The 12781-nt window shown below is 36.4% G+C and overlaps 1 pseudogene; it reads left to right on the top strand.

Annotated features, from left to right (window-relative positions):
• The first annotated feature begins 11623 nt into the window (after positions 1–11623).
• On the top strand, positions 11624–12515 carry LOC126086999 (glutathione S-transferase omega-2-like; annotated as a pseudogene).
• The last annotated feature ends 266 nt before the right edge of the window (positions 12516–12781 follow it).

Here is a 12781-nt window from a genome sequence, read left to right as displayed (position 1 = left end):
GGGCAAAATGAAAACTGAACTTAAAGATTTGGAAAATTCTGTTGTACAAAATAAGGACACATGTCCTCAAATTTTCAGCAAGGACATGGCTACACAATCTTTTATTCAAGAGGAGAAGCCTCTGACAGATAGATCTAGTCAACTACCACAGCAGAAAACCTATCAGCTTAGACCAAAGGGACAGAAAAAGAACTAAAGGAAAGAATCCTGTCTGCCCTTTGGAATTCTATAGGCAGGGAACAGGCCAAGGGAGCTACAGCTGTTGTTCTCCAAGAAAAGAAAGGAACCATCCCTGGAGCAGCCCAGAGATCAGAACTGTTGGAAGAAGCACAGGAAGCAGGGCCTTCTCAGTTCCAAAAGGTGGGGCCATGGTCTCCTGGATGTCAAAGGGTGGGGTCACAGCTCCCTATGTTTCAAAGAATCGAACCTTCACCAACTTGGTTCCAGAGTGTGCAGCTGCCTGTAAGGTGTGCCAGGGGAATGGGGGCATTGCCCAAAGCTGAGGGGGGTGGGCTCCCATGTCCAAGGTGCAAAAGAATATGGCCTGTTGAATGGAGGGTTTGGGATCACCACTCAGACAGGCTAGAGAATGGGCTGCCCAAAGCCAAGGGAGCATATTTACCATTCCAGAGGTTCTGGGAGGAAGAGCTTAAGCCCAGGACCAAAGGGCTTCCACCCAGAATCCAGAGGGCATGGCCAACACCCATGTCTGGAGGGCAGGACCATTACTCAGACAGTCTCAGAGAAGAGAGGATTATTTTCAAGCCTTGAGAGTTAGTGTAATGTGTTCTGCTGGGTTTTGGATTTGCTTGGTACCCATTATCCTTCAATTTCTTAAAAAGGCTGTGTGGTTTCTCCTTGCTGCCCATCATAAAATGCAAGAGGGAAGAGATGGACTTAAAAATGAACCATGCAATATGAAAACAGAAATTAAAAATTTGGAAAATTCTGTTGTACAGACTTTTTTTCCTCCAATTTCTCCCATTGGTAGTGAAGGTGTTGACCTTGTGCCTGTTCCACCATGGTATTTTAGAAACAGACAACTTGTAGTCTACATTTTATGGGTTCACAGATAAAGAAAAATTTTGTCCCAGGATGGAATACACCTAAGGTCTCACCAATATTTAATTTAGATGATTCAGAAAGAGCTGATTTAAGACTTTTGGGATTATGTGATGGGGTGAATATGTTTTACATGTGGGAATGACTATGAATTTTGGGGGGCCAAAGGGTGGAATTTTATGAATTGAACTGCTGCCCCCCAAAACACGTATTGTAATTCCTAACCTCTAATCCCATTCAGGAATGGGTTGCTTTTGTTATGTTAATGAGACAGATTAAGTGTATAAAAGACATACAAAAGAGATTAAATGCAAACTAGCAAGCAAGATGGTGGAAAAGAAATGCCAGACCAATGAAGATTGCCCAGGGGCAGAAGCTCAGAAGAGACAAAGACCTTCCTCCAGCACCAACAAAGAGAGAGCGTTCTACCAGAGCCAGCATTCTGAATTCGGACTTCTAGCCTCCTAAACTGAGACAATAAATTTCTGTTTGTTAAAGCCATCCACTTGTGGCGTTTCTGTTATAACAGCACTAGATAACTAAGGCAGAGCAGTAGGACTAGAAGGAATATTATCTTCCCTAATGGTCTTACCTGGTAGACCTCATTCAATAAGAATTAAAAATTCAATTTAATAAGAGGTTGTTATAATGTCATCTTCATTTCTCTTTGATCTCATGAAATTTAATCGAGACTTCAAAGTTTAATTTTATGGTTCTGAATACAATGTATTAATTTTGTTATTAATGCACAATTATAAGAAAAATTTCCAGCTGAAATTATCCTGATTCAAGTTTCCATTAAACCAATTTATGCTCCCACTTTAAACCCCATCCTTCTGCATATGGAATTGAGAGAACAGAATGTGGAGTTCAAAAGTGAGGTTCAAGTCCAGGATTTTCCAGTAATAATCTATGTAATCTCAGTCAAATCACTTATACACTAAAAAAAAAAGCATAGATTATATATGGTGCTTCAGAAGAAAGACCGGGCAATTCACTTCTGAAAGGTTGTAGCCACTGAAAATTCTATGGAGCACATTTCTACTCTGACACACTTGGGACCAGCATAAGTCAGAATTGACTGTATGGCAACCAGTGGTGGCGGTGATGTTATTCCACTGCCTGGAATTGGCAGACTGAAAGTCAGTTAATGGATTGCGTTGGTTTAAGAGTAGATTGGGACCAACTGGCTTATTTGGGAAGTATGAAAAAATGTAATATAAATGTTGGACTGACTGTTCCATTTCAGATGAAAAGGTACTGTCATCGTGCTTCCTGTATCCTGTGGAAAGTGTAACCCTGGGAGAGTATGGCCTGGATCTTGAGGTGGGGGCTGAGTTGAGCAATACCGAGAAAGATTCTTTTATTAAAAAAAAAAAAAAATGACACTCTTGCAAAGGATTTGTCATGAATGAAAATAACACTGAAAGCACAAAAGAAAAAACAAATATTGAAGAAAACCATATGCTTTAAAGTAAGTGACTTGGCATTTATTCATTCACTTATTTTGAGTCTTTTTTGAATTTTTTATCTTTGTGTAAAAATATAAACAACGAAACATTTTTGAAGTCAACATTTTTCGCATGAACAATTAAATAAAACCAACTGCATCGGTCATGTTGTGCAAAAACTAAAAAACTAAAAAATAACCAAACCTGTTGCTGTTGAGTTGATTCCGACTCATGGTGACCCTAGAGGACAGAGTAGAACTGCCCTACAGGGTTTCCAAGGAGCAGGTGGTGGATTCGAACTGCTGACATTTTGGTAGGTAGCCATACCTCTGCATCACCGGGGCTCCAATGTCCAATCCCAAAGTTTTCATTCCTATAAACAACTTCAGTCTCCATTATGTTTGTTTTGGAAAAACCTCCAGTTTTAAAGAATATAGTTAAGGGATTCTAAGACGCTCCTGAAGACACGCCTTACTTTCCTTTGTTAAAGAATGAACAACTAAATAATCTATAGTTATGTCAACTTTTTCTCCTTGGTTTATCCTGTTCTCTCTTAGGACTCTCTATTAGGATCCTGTACATTTTCAACCATGTTTATCAACTGAACTTCTTTTATTTCTACAAACTAATCTTGTTTACTTTCATTCCTCCCACAAAGTAGCTGGCTACTCTTAACACTCCTATTAATCCATATGTATGCTCAACCAGTCTTCTGAGACAAGAGTGCTGAAACTTAAAATCAAGGGGAAAGGCTGGTATTTTCTAATATGCATGACTATATATAGTATATAACCCTTACAACAACCCTCGGGATGCTGATCAACAATGAATGAATTAACAAATTAGGCTTCAATGTATGGGAAGAAAAAGAGGAGAGTAATCAATGAATTTTTTAATATATGTAGTTAGATAACTAGATAGATAGATGGTAGATAGATAATAGATAGCAATAGCTACCATCATGTCATTCTAACTCATGATGACCCTATGTATAATAGAACAAAACATTACCTTATCCTGCATCATCTTTACACTCTCCAGAATATTCAAGTCCATCATGGTAGTTACTGTGCCAATCCACCTCACCAAGATTTTCCGTCACGCTCACTGGCCCTTTACTTCACCAAACATGATGTCCTTCTCCAGTGGTTGCCCCCTCCTGATGACATATCCAACGCAAGTGAGTCAGACAATGTTCTCTTGTGGTCTATAAGGTTTCCATTGGCTAATTTTCAGAAGTGGATTATCAGGCCTTTCTTCCTTGTCTGTCTTAGTCTCCACTGAAAGCTGCCCACCATGGGTAAGACTGGTGGTATTTGAAATACTGGGGGCATAGCTTCCAACATAGTAAGTATCAATATGCAATCCACCACAGAATGACAAACTAACAAATGGTTGGTGGACAATATATGTAGTTATATCCAAGTGGATAATAGGCTGATTAAGAATGTGAATTATACATGTTTGAAAAAGGAATTCTTAAATTTGGTGATATTCATATAAAATGGAAACATGTATGCAGCAAACTGCATAGCAGCTGAATATATAAAGGAAAAGGAAAAAAAAAAAAAAACACCTTTTTTGGACAGAGCAGTGGTTCTGTGACCCAAGGAATACTGAGAGTACCTGAGGTCCTCTCAGGGGACCTCTAAAGCCAAATCTATTTCATAATAATGCTAAGATACTTACTTTTTTCACTTCTATTTTCTCACAAGTCTACTGTGGAGTTTTCCAAAGACTACCTGATTTGTAATATAAAATCTAATACAGAGGTAGATAAGAGAATCTTACCATCTTTTATTAAGAAAAATATAAAGGAGATATGAAGAAAAAATTAAAACAACAGAATTTTTCTTACTAAATCTGTCTCAGACAATACAGTTATTTTTCATAAAAATCTTACCATGTTTACATGTATCGGGTTTATTGTGTTGTTGTTGCTATTAGTTGCTATCGAGTAAGTCCAACTCATGGTGACCTCATGTGTGCAGAATAAAACTACCCACAGGGTTTGCAAGGCTGTGACCTTTCAGAAACAGATTTCTGGGCCTGTCTTTCCAGGAGCCTCTGCGTGGGATGGAACCATCAACCATTTGACTAGTAGTTGAGTGCTTAAATGTTTGCAACACTAAGAGATTCCTATTGGGTAAGCTATACATAAACATTTAAATGACTTAATAAATACATATTTTAAAAAATTCTCAGCATTAATTTTTCATAAGGTAAATATAGATCTATAGAACCCACCAAAAAAACTTTCTGGATCCTCAATATTGTTGTATGTATAAAGGATTTCCTGAGATAAAAATATTTTAGGAATAATGGAATATATAGTATGCATTTTTTATTCCAATGAGATACTTACAATTAATTTTGTAATTGACTCTAAATATAACTTTAATATAGATGTTATAAGTTAATAAGATTCTCTGATTATAAGTTAATAAGATTAAAAAACCAGGATGTATATGACCAAAACATCTTCATCACTGAGAACATCAACATGCACTTCCAAGTTACCATTGCTTCAAAGAGAAAACCAAACCTATTCAGAGAAAAACAGAAATGAGAATATTTTATCTCAAGTGTAATAGAAGAAATCTAAAGCTCACTTAAAAAAAAAAAAAACCTTTCCATGCTAACCAATCTTTTTGTTTCTGACTTTTATTACAGTCAAAAAGCTATTAGTATATCAAAGTTTGTCATCTATCTACCAAATATGGAATAAATATTTACATAATCTCCCAATATATACTGTCAATAAGGACTTTTTTGGCAACATAATGCTAAAATAATTCAATTTTTTAAGCTTGATATATGGAAATACAGAGAACATTATAAATTTTGCTGAGTGATATTTGGATATCCATTGACATATACTCCAGAGAAATAAAAAGTTTTTCATTAAGTATTTGAAGAACAAGAAAGAAAAAGTTTATTATGTATATGAAACTTTATTTTCATGGATTTCAATGATATTGTCTCTGCATTTATTATGATTTTTCCAGATAGCCATAGCATAATATACTACATGACATCAGTTGTATTCAATTTTTTAAACCTACTTAAAATCACCTCACCTAACGCCAGGTTATCTAATGATCTATTCATGAAATATCAGTTATTTCAAAAATTGTCTTATTACCACTCTTCAGATTCTTTTGCCCTATTATTTTAGCTCATTCTTTTTGGAAATGTAATGGTTTTAATATCAAACCATTCAAGGGTAATCTGAATAAATTTCGTATTTAAGATAAATATGTGTATTTTAAATCGGACAGTTTCGTGAATAAATCTTATTGCTTTATATCGTTGTCATGTTATTTCTAGTAGTGATGAATTCACTCTTTTATTCAACTCTTCAATAAATAGTTGTTGCGCTACCTCTTCGACGGAAGTATATCAATACATTGGAATGTTAATCATTGCTTAAATCATCATTACGAAGAGCTCATTCCAACTTGAAAAAACTATTGAATATGTGTTTTATGAAAGAATCATAGTTTGCATATGTGTAATCCCTATTTTCTAAAAATATGTACTAAGAAGACTTAGAATAAATATATAAAAATAGTGCCATAGTTGTCTCTGAGTAAGGAACTATAGGTGATTGTTCTAATCCATGTATTATACGCTTATTCTTAAAATGTACATGAATTCCCTAAAATACGAAGACCACTGAAGCCAAGTAGGTAGCTTAAGTGAATGAGGTAAACTTGTTTTAAGATAAAAAGACTGTAGAAACAGTAGAGTAAATGTTCCTTCCAAAGGGGACAACAGCTACCTACCTAAACCAGTTTTTGTCATGCAGAATGAATACCAGTTTTGTTGAATCTAAAGATTCTTCAAGACAAGCTGAAATAATTTGGTTTATAAAATATAATATCTCAATTTCTAAATGCATCCGCTCTTCACTTATCAATATGGTTTAGGTTCCAAAGACCAGGTCATATGAAAACCGGCATTATGTGAAAACGGAGGATGACCACGCGTGATCACAAAAAAGAGGACGACTACATCATTACATAACTGCCAAACCACTGAGAATCATGTCTCAACCAAGTTGACACATAACCTGAACCATCACAGCCAGAGTTACTCTTGCCTCATACCTGGGAGTCTGTTACTGCCAGACATATGTCATTAATGTGAAAAATAATTGGCTAGTAGATTTTTCACTATTGTAGTATATGCAAAATACTGGAAAGGTGAGGGTATTGGTTTCTTCAAAGACCCCTGGTGGCACAATTGTTAAGCACTAAGCTGCTAACCTAAGGTTGGCTGTTTAAACTCATGGTTCAAACCCAGCAGTGACACACACACACACACATATGTATACATTTGCAATCCAAATATCAAGGTAATTCATTTTTTTGAAATAACAGAAATAGTCCCAATAAAACAGGGAGAAACACTAAGAAAAATGAAAACAAAAAAAAAACGACCATGGTAGAAAAGTATACACGTGTACATGTAAAATATGCATGTATAATGAATATATATAAACCAAAACCAAACCAAATCCAGTGCCGTCGAGTCGATTCCGACTCATAGTGACCCTATAGGACAGAATAGAACTGCCCCATAGAGTTCCCAAGGAGCGCCTGGCAGATCTGAACCGCCGACCCTTGGGTTAGCAGCTGTAGCACTTAACCACCATGCCACCAGGGTTTCCAATGAATATATATAGCTTCTATATAATAAATGCATATATAACATTTATACGTATATTTAATATATAAGCATGTGTGTTTGTGTGCATCAATCAAACAAATATTTGTTACCAAGAACCAAAAGAAAAATTGAAACTGCTTATTCAGAAATTGAAACAATATTTCAGGTTTTCTTGTGCATCATGGGGAATCCCTTCAAATTTATGTTTCCTTTTTCTGCCATCTAATTAAAATGCCTTATAGATTTAAGGAGCTGAGCTGCTATGCATCAGAAAGTGTTCATGCCCCTTGCTTACAATCAAAGCTGAAAAAAAAAAAACGATGCCAGATAGGCATAAATGGCAAATAGCTCAAGGGTGAACAGATTTCTGAATTAATTTGTAAGACATAATGCCTGGAAGAAGGCTTGATTTTGTTTTTAGTATTGTAAGACTTTGCTGTAGCATTTTTGCTAAACAATTTCTATTTTCAGATGTCCCTGTCAACTTGGACTGTCAGCCTCTACAAACTGCAGGACAAATGAAGAACTGAAGAACTTTCATTAAAAAGCAAGATCCCACACATACTCATTTTAGTGTGTTAGCAAGATGTCAGGGTTATTTTCATCAATACATCTAGACTGTAAAAAGTGGGTGTTTTCAAAAGTTGAGTTTTCACATTCAGTAAAAGCATTTGTATAAAAAAGAGATATTTAACAAATGCACTGATAGGTGTAAGAAAATGCCTCTCTTTCAGGTTAAAATGGAATTGTCTGCACTCTTTCTTGGACCAAGTAAAAATTGCATTAATACACGATATTAAGATGGAGTAAAATGGCATTAATCTACGTGACAATTTCATAATCAACAATGAAAAGCACATTATCTAGCAATTTATTGTTTACTCTTCTTTGTTCTCTGCTAGGATGAGTTTGGGACAGATTCTTAGATATCTCTGTATCCTTGACTATATTTGGCAGAGTGCCTTTCCCAGAACAGTCATTTAACAAATGTTGATTTAATAAATTCAAGGATTCTTTCACACGTCAAATAGATGTCACTACGTATTCCAGCACCATCTTATGTTTAGTTGGGTGTGATCTATGACATATTTGTGTGTTTCTCAAACCATGGTTTGTTGGCAATCTATATCACAACTATCTGGAAAATTTATCCTAAGTACAAATTCCTCGGCCTTAAGAAAATTAGAATGAAGGTCTAGCTATTTCTTAAGGGATAGAGGCTAAAACCTTGAATTAACCCTCTGATCATTAATAATTTAAAGGCTCTTCCGTACTGTATTCTTAAACTCAGTATAATCTCTTCATTAGAAGACGAGGGTTAACTCTTTGGCTTTAATAAGAATTGTCCCTTCTTAGCATAAGAATATATTATTATTATATAATAATACATTACATTACAATATATTAGTGCTAAATATATCATTGAATGAATTTCTAAGTGGGACTTTTATCATTGTCTAAATTGATATTAGAAAATAATTATTACCAGTTAAATTCTAGAAGGAAATAATATACATATACATATGTACACATATGATTCATATGCATATATCTCTATATCTATCTACCCATCTATCATCTATCGATCTATCATCTATTTCTCTATCTGCTTTTTTTAACCTCCTGGAGGAAATGAGTGTTGGGAACAGAGCTAAGATATTGAGCAACTTTTTCTTACCTGGCACTAACTATCTCATTTGATTGCCATTCAAATTGTAAAAGATAAGCCTTATTTTGTCTATTTCCTGAAAGAGGAAACCAGCACAAAGAGATGATATTACTTGTTCAAGGCTACACAGCTGTAAGAAACACAGCTGAAGTTCAAGCCAGATCAGGTTAATATTTAAACCCTTGTATTTCCACTTGAGTATGCCTCTAGTTCTTGACTTCCCTTGTAATAAGGCCAAGTGTAAATTATAAGCATTTGACCTTAAAAATTAGTCTGGATCAATTAGGGTCAGCTTCTATACACGAATGACATTAAAAAAAATCTTCTTACACTAAGAGATAAAATATCCACCAGACACTAAGCTATAACTTCCATTAAAGAAGGTTAAAATATGAGTGTTCTTGAGCAATAAAAGTTCAACTGCTCATAAATTGTAATGTAGTACTTGTTTACCAAAAATGTGGCATTTACATAATAAAAGTCGTTATAGTAAAAGCTAACCCTGGTGGTGTAGTGGTTAAGCGTTTGGCTGCTAACAAAAAGGTTGGCAGTTCGAACCCACCAGGCACTCCTTGGAAACCCTATGGGGCAGTTCTACTCCAACCTATAGAGTCTGTATGAGTTGGAATCAACACCACAGCAATGGAATTGTTTTTTTGTTTTGTTCTGTTTTTAATAGTAAAAGCTAAGGGAAACAACCAGCTTGAGAAGAAAGAGAAGTAAAGCTACCATTAGTCAGGTAGCTGATTTATTTTGTATGCTGGTTTAGTTTTCCTTAAAAATTGCTCCAAAATTTTGCTGAACTATATGGGCTCTTTTGATCACATCTGGGATAAGATGCTTCCAAAAAATAACTGATTCCAAATCTTTATCATGGACTACTGTTTTGTTTTTTGTTTTTTTTTTTAATAACAATGCACAGTTGGTAAAATTACTAAGTATATTCTCAGGAAAATTCTAACCACGCTCCTCAAAGAATAGGAAAGAAAAAGTGCATCTCTTAACCTCTGTAGTCAGCAACAGGAAACAAAAACAAACTCAAACTTTTGATGTGCAGTGTTTACTGTAAGCAACCATAGCAATCAATGAAAACAGCATATTCACGAAAAAGGGCCATGAAGCTGCTTCAGCTACTTTGAAGGTAATTTTTCAAATTGTTCTTAGCATCCCCAAGCCCAGGACTTTGGTGCAAGGTGCATTTGCTTCTCAGCCTGAGCCTCCTTAAACAGGGGCTATGCAAATTTAAAACCTCATTATCCTCCTTGATAGGGGCTTATTGTTAGAGAACACAAAGATACAATCCATTTGAGTAGTTGGTTTTTTCCTCTCACATGGATTTATATTTTAGAAAAGCAATTTGAGTAGCTTTTGAAAAGTTTTTTTTTTTTTTTGAAAAGTGTTCACTGAATATTTATGCACCGAGTTTCCACACGAAGCATTTCTACAGACGAAGTTGCATAAGAAAACCTTGTTTTCTTCATAAGCCTGGGTCATAAAAATCTAAGTAACATTAATTGCAAGCTTTTTATTTTGAAAATCAGGTAAGATTTCTGTATGCCTTAAGGGTGCCCTCGTTTGAAACAGTGTGCTTTTGTCAAATGCATATAAAATGCTGTGAATGGATTGAGGATATCGAGTATCAGTATATTTTATCACAATTTACAGAATTTCATATATATCAACTGTCCTTAAAACAACCTTGGGTTGGAAAAATTACTTTCTGCACTGTAGAAACTGAGGTTCAGGGAGATTAAACAAAATTCTGAAGTCACACAGCTAATAAATGACAGAAAAAAAATTGCCATTCGAGTTGATTCCAACTCATAGCGACTCTATTGGACAGAGTGGAACTGCCCCCAAAGGGTTTCCAACGAGTGGCTGGTGGATTCGAACTGCTGACCTTTTGGTTAATAGCTGAGCTCTTAGCCACTGCACCACCAGGCTCCAGTTCAGATTAATACCCAGGTATTCTGACATACAACCCTGGGCTCTACCCACTAAGGCACATGCTAACAACCTCTCATAATTACTACATTATTGAAATATATAAATATGTATGTGCATGTGTGCACGCATATGCATTTATTTATTCATTCATTCGTCTTTTTAGGGGGGAAGGGGAAGGCATCCATTATCACAACTCAGCTTTTCCTAAAGCCACACAAGAATTGCCCGAATATATATTATTTTCTTTCTGTGTTTTGCACTGAGACTATTAAAAAAGATCTACCACAGCTTCTTACCTGTCCTAATTTCCTGATTTACAAGAAATCATGTTATTCAGAAATTTCATCCCTCTGGGAAAGGACTGCTGTCAATAAATTATGTGAATATTCTGGAGGCTGAGATGTTATAATCATTACTTCTTAGAGTAGATAAATCGATTTGGTAATTGTTCTCTCTTACCACTTCAATAGTTTATTAATTCTCAGTCCAACACCAATCCAGGCTCTACTTAAACTCAAACATTGAATTTATAGATCTGAGATAGTGAGAGTCAGGCCATGGTTCATATTGCCCCCTTCCCAAAAAAAAAAAAAAAAAAAATTTTGCCATCCAGTCAATTCTGATTCCTGGTGCCCCAGTGTATGTCAGAGTAGAGCTGTGCTCCATAGGGTTTAAACAAAATAATACGCTTAAAAAACTAACTGCAACATATCCCCAGGACTAAGTTCTCAGTGTTACCAATGATCAAATGATATTATAGGAGTTGTAGTTTTCCCTGCCATTTGCAGGACCCCCAGAAAACCAAGATCCTAAAACCTACATGAAAAATCAGCTGGTAGCCCTGTATGTGCTCTGGAACAGGCTGGGCAAAGACCAGCCTGTTTCAGGCTTTCAGGTGGCCCCTAAAATCGTTATCCAAGCTCCTGCCCCAGAACCCTTCAACTCTGCCCCCCCAGAGCTGAGTTTCTCAATAATTCACCTTGGAGCAGGAAGGGCTCCCTGGAGCCTGGCTGTGCTGAATCCTGGCAGCAGCAAGCCACGTAGACTGGAGGTGGTTGCTGTAAGCTCAGAGCTGTGCAGACACCGAAAGACTGTGTCAAGGAACGGACCAAAATCCCAGACAAGGACATGAGTTGTCAACATTAACCTGAGAAATAAGCCTGAATGGTACTATATACATTTGGTAAAATACCTGTTCTGGAGATCAACCAATGTCAACTGATCTAAGAATCTGTTATTACTTGTGAGTACCTTGATGATGTTTATCCCAGAAAAAAATTGTTTACATGTTACCCTCATGACTCACTAACAAAGGATGGTATTGAAGCTATTCTGTAAGGTCCTATATTTGACTGAGTAGTGTCTAGTAGCAGTGATATACAGGAGAGAGTGCTCTCATCTGAAGATAGATCTGTGTCAGGAATTCGGCAACCTGGAAGAGGTTCTTGGCTATCAGAAGACCTCCCTCTTTGATGGGAACTGTATTGCTGTGTGTGCATCATTTATTACTTCTATGGCCATGGTTTAACATCTGGATTATGTGGACTAGCTGACTGTGTGGATTATACTCCAACATTTAAACTCTGAATAGCAACCATGAAGCAGAACCCCAGAGTGTGTGCTCTTCTCGTAGATAAGAAAATTTCCCAGCAACTTAAATCTCTATTTTTCAGAACAACACTGATGTCTTTGACTATGGTCTAAATTGTTGAGCTTCACAGACTACCCCTTCACCACCCAAAATTCCTAAGTATGTTGTGAATCTGCACCGGGGATTGTCTTGGGGGTCAATCATGGAAAAAGAAGAAGGAGCAAGGAGCAGGAGGTGGGGGGGAGGAAGGGGAAGGAGGAGGAGGAGGAGAAGGAGAAGCAGGGGTAAAAGAAGAAGAAGGATAATGTCTAGGAGGAGGAAGAGGAGAAGAAGAAGAAATCCGCTGGACAAGCATGACCTCTCTAAGGTGGTCATAGAAGAGCTTGA

The sequence above is a fragment of the Elephas maximus genome, chromosome 12 (genome assembly GCF_024166365.1).
Source record: "Elephas maximus indicus isolate mEleMax1 chromosome 12, mEleMax1 primary haplotype, whole genome shotgun sequence".
Lineage (NCBI taxonomy): Eukaryota > Metazoa > Chordata > Mammalia > Proboscidea > Elephantidae > Elephas > Elephas maximus.
Note: the sequence above shows the minus strand (reverse complement) of the source record. Positions and strands in the feature narration are given on the sequence as shown.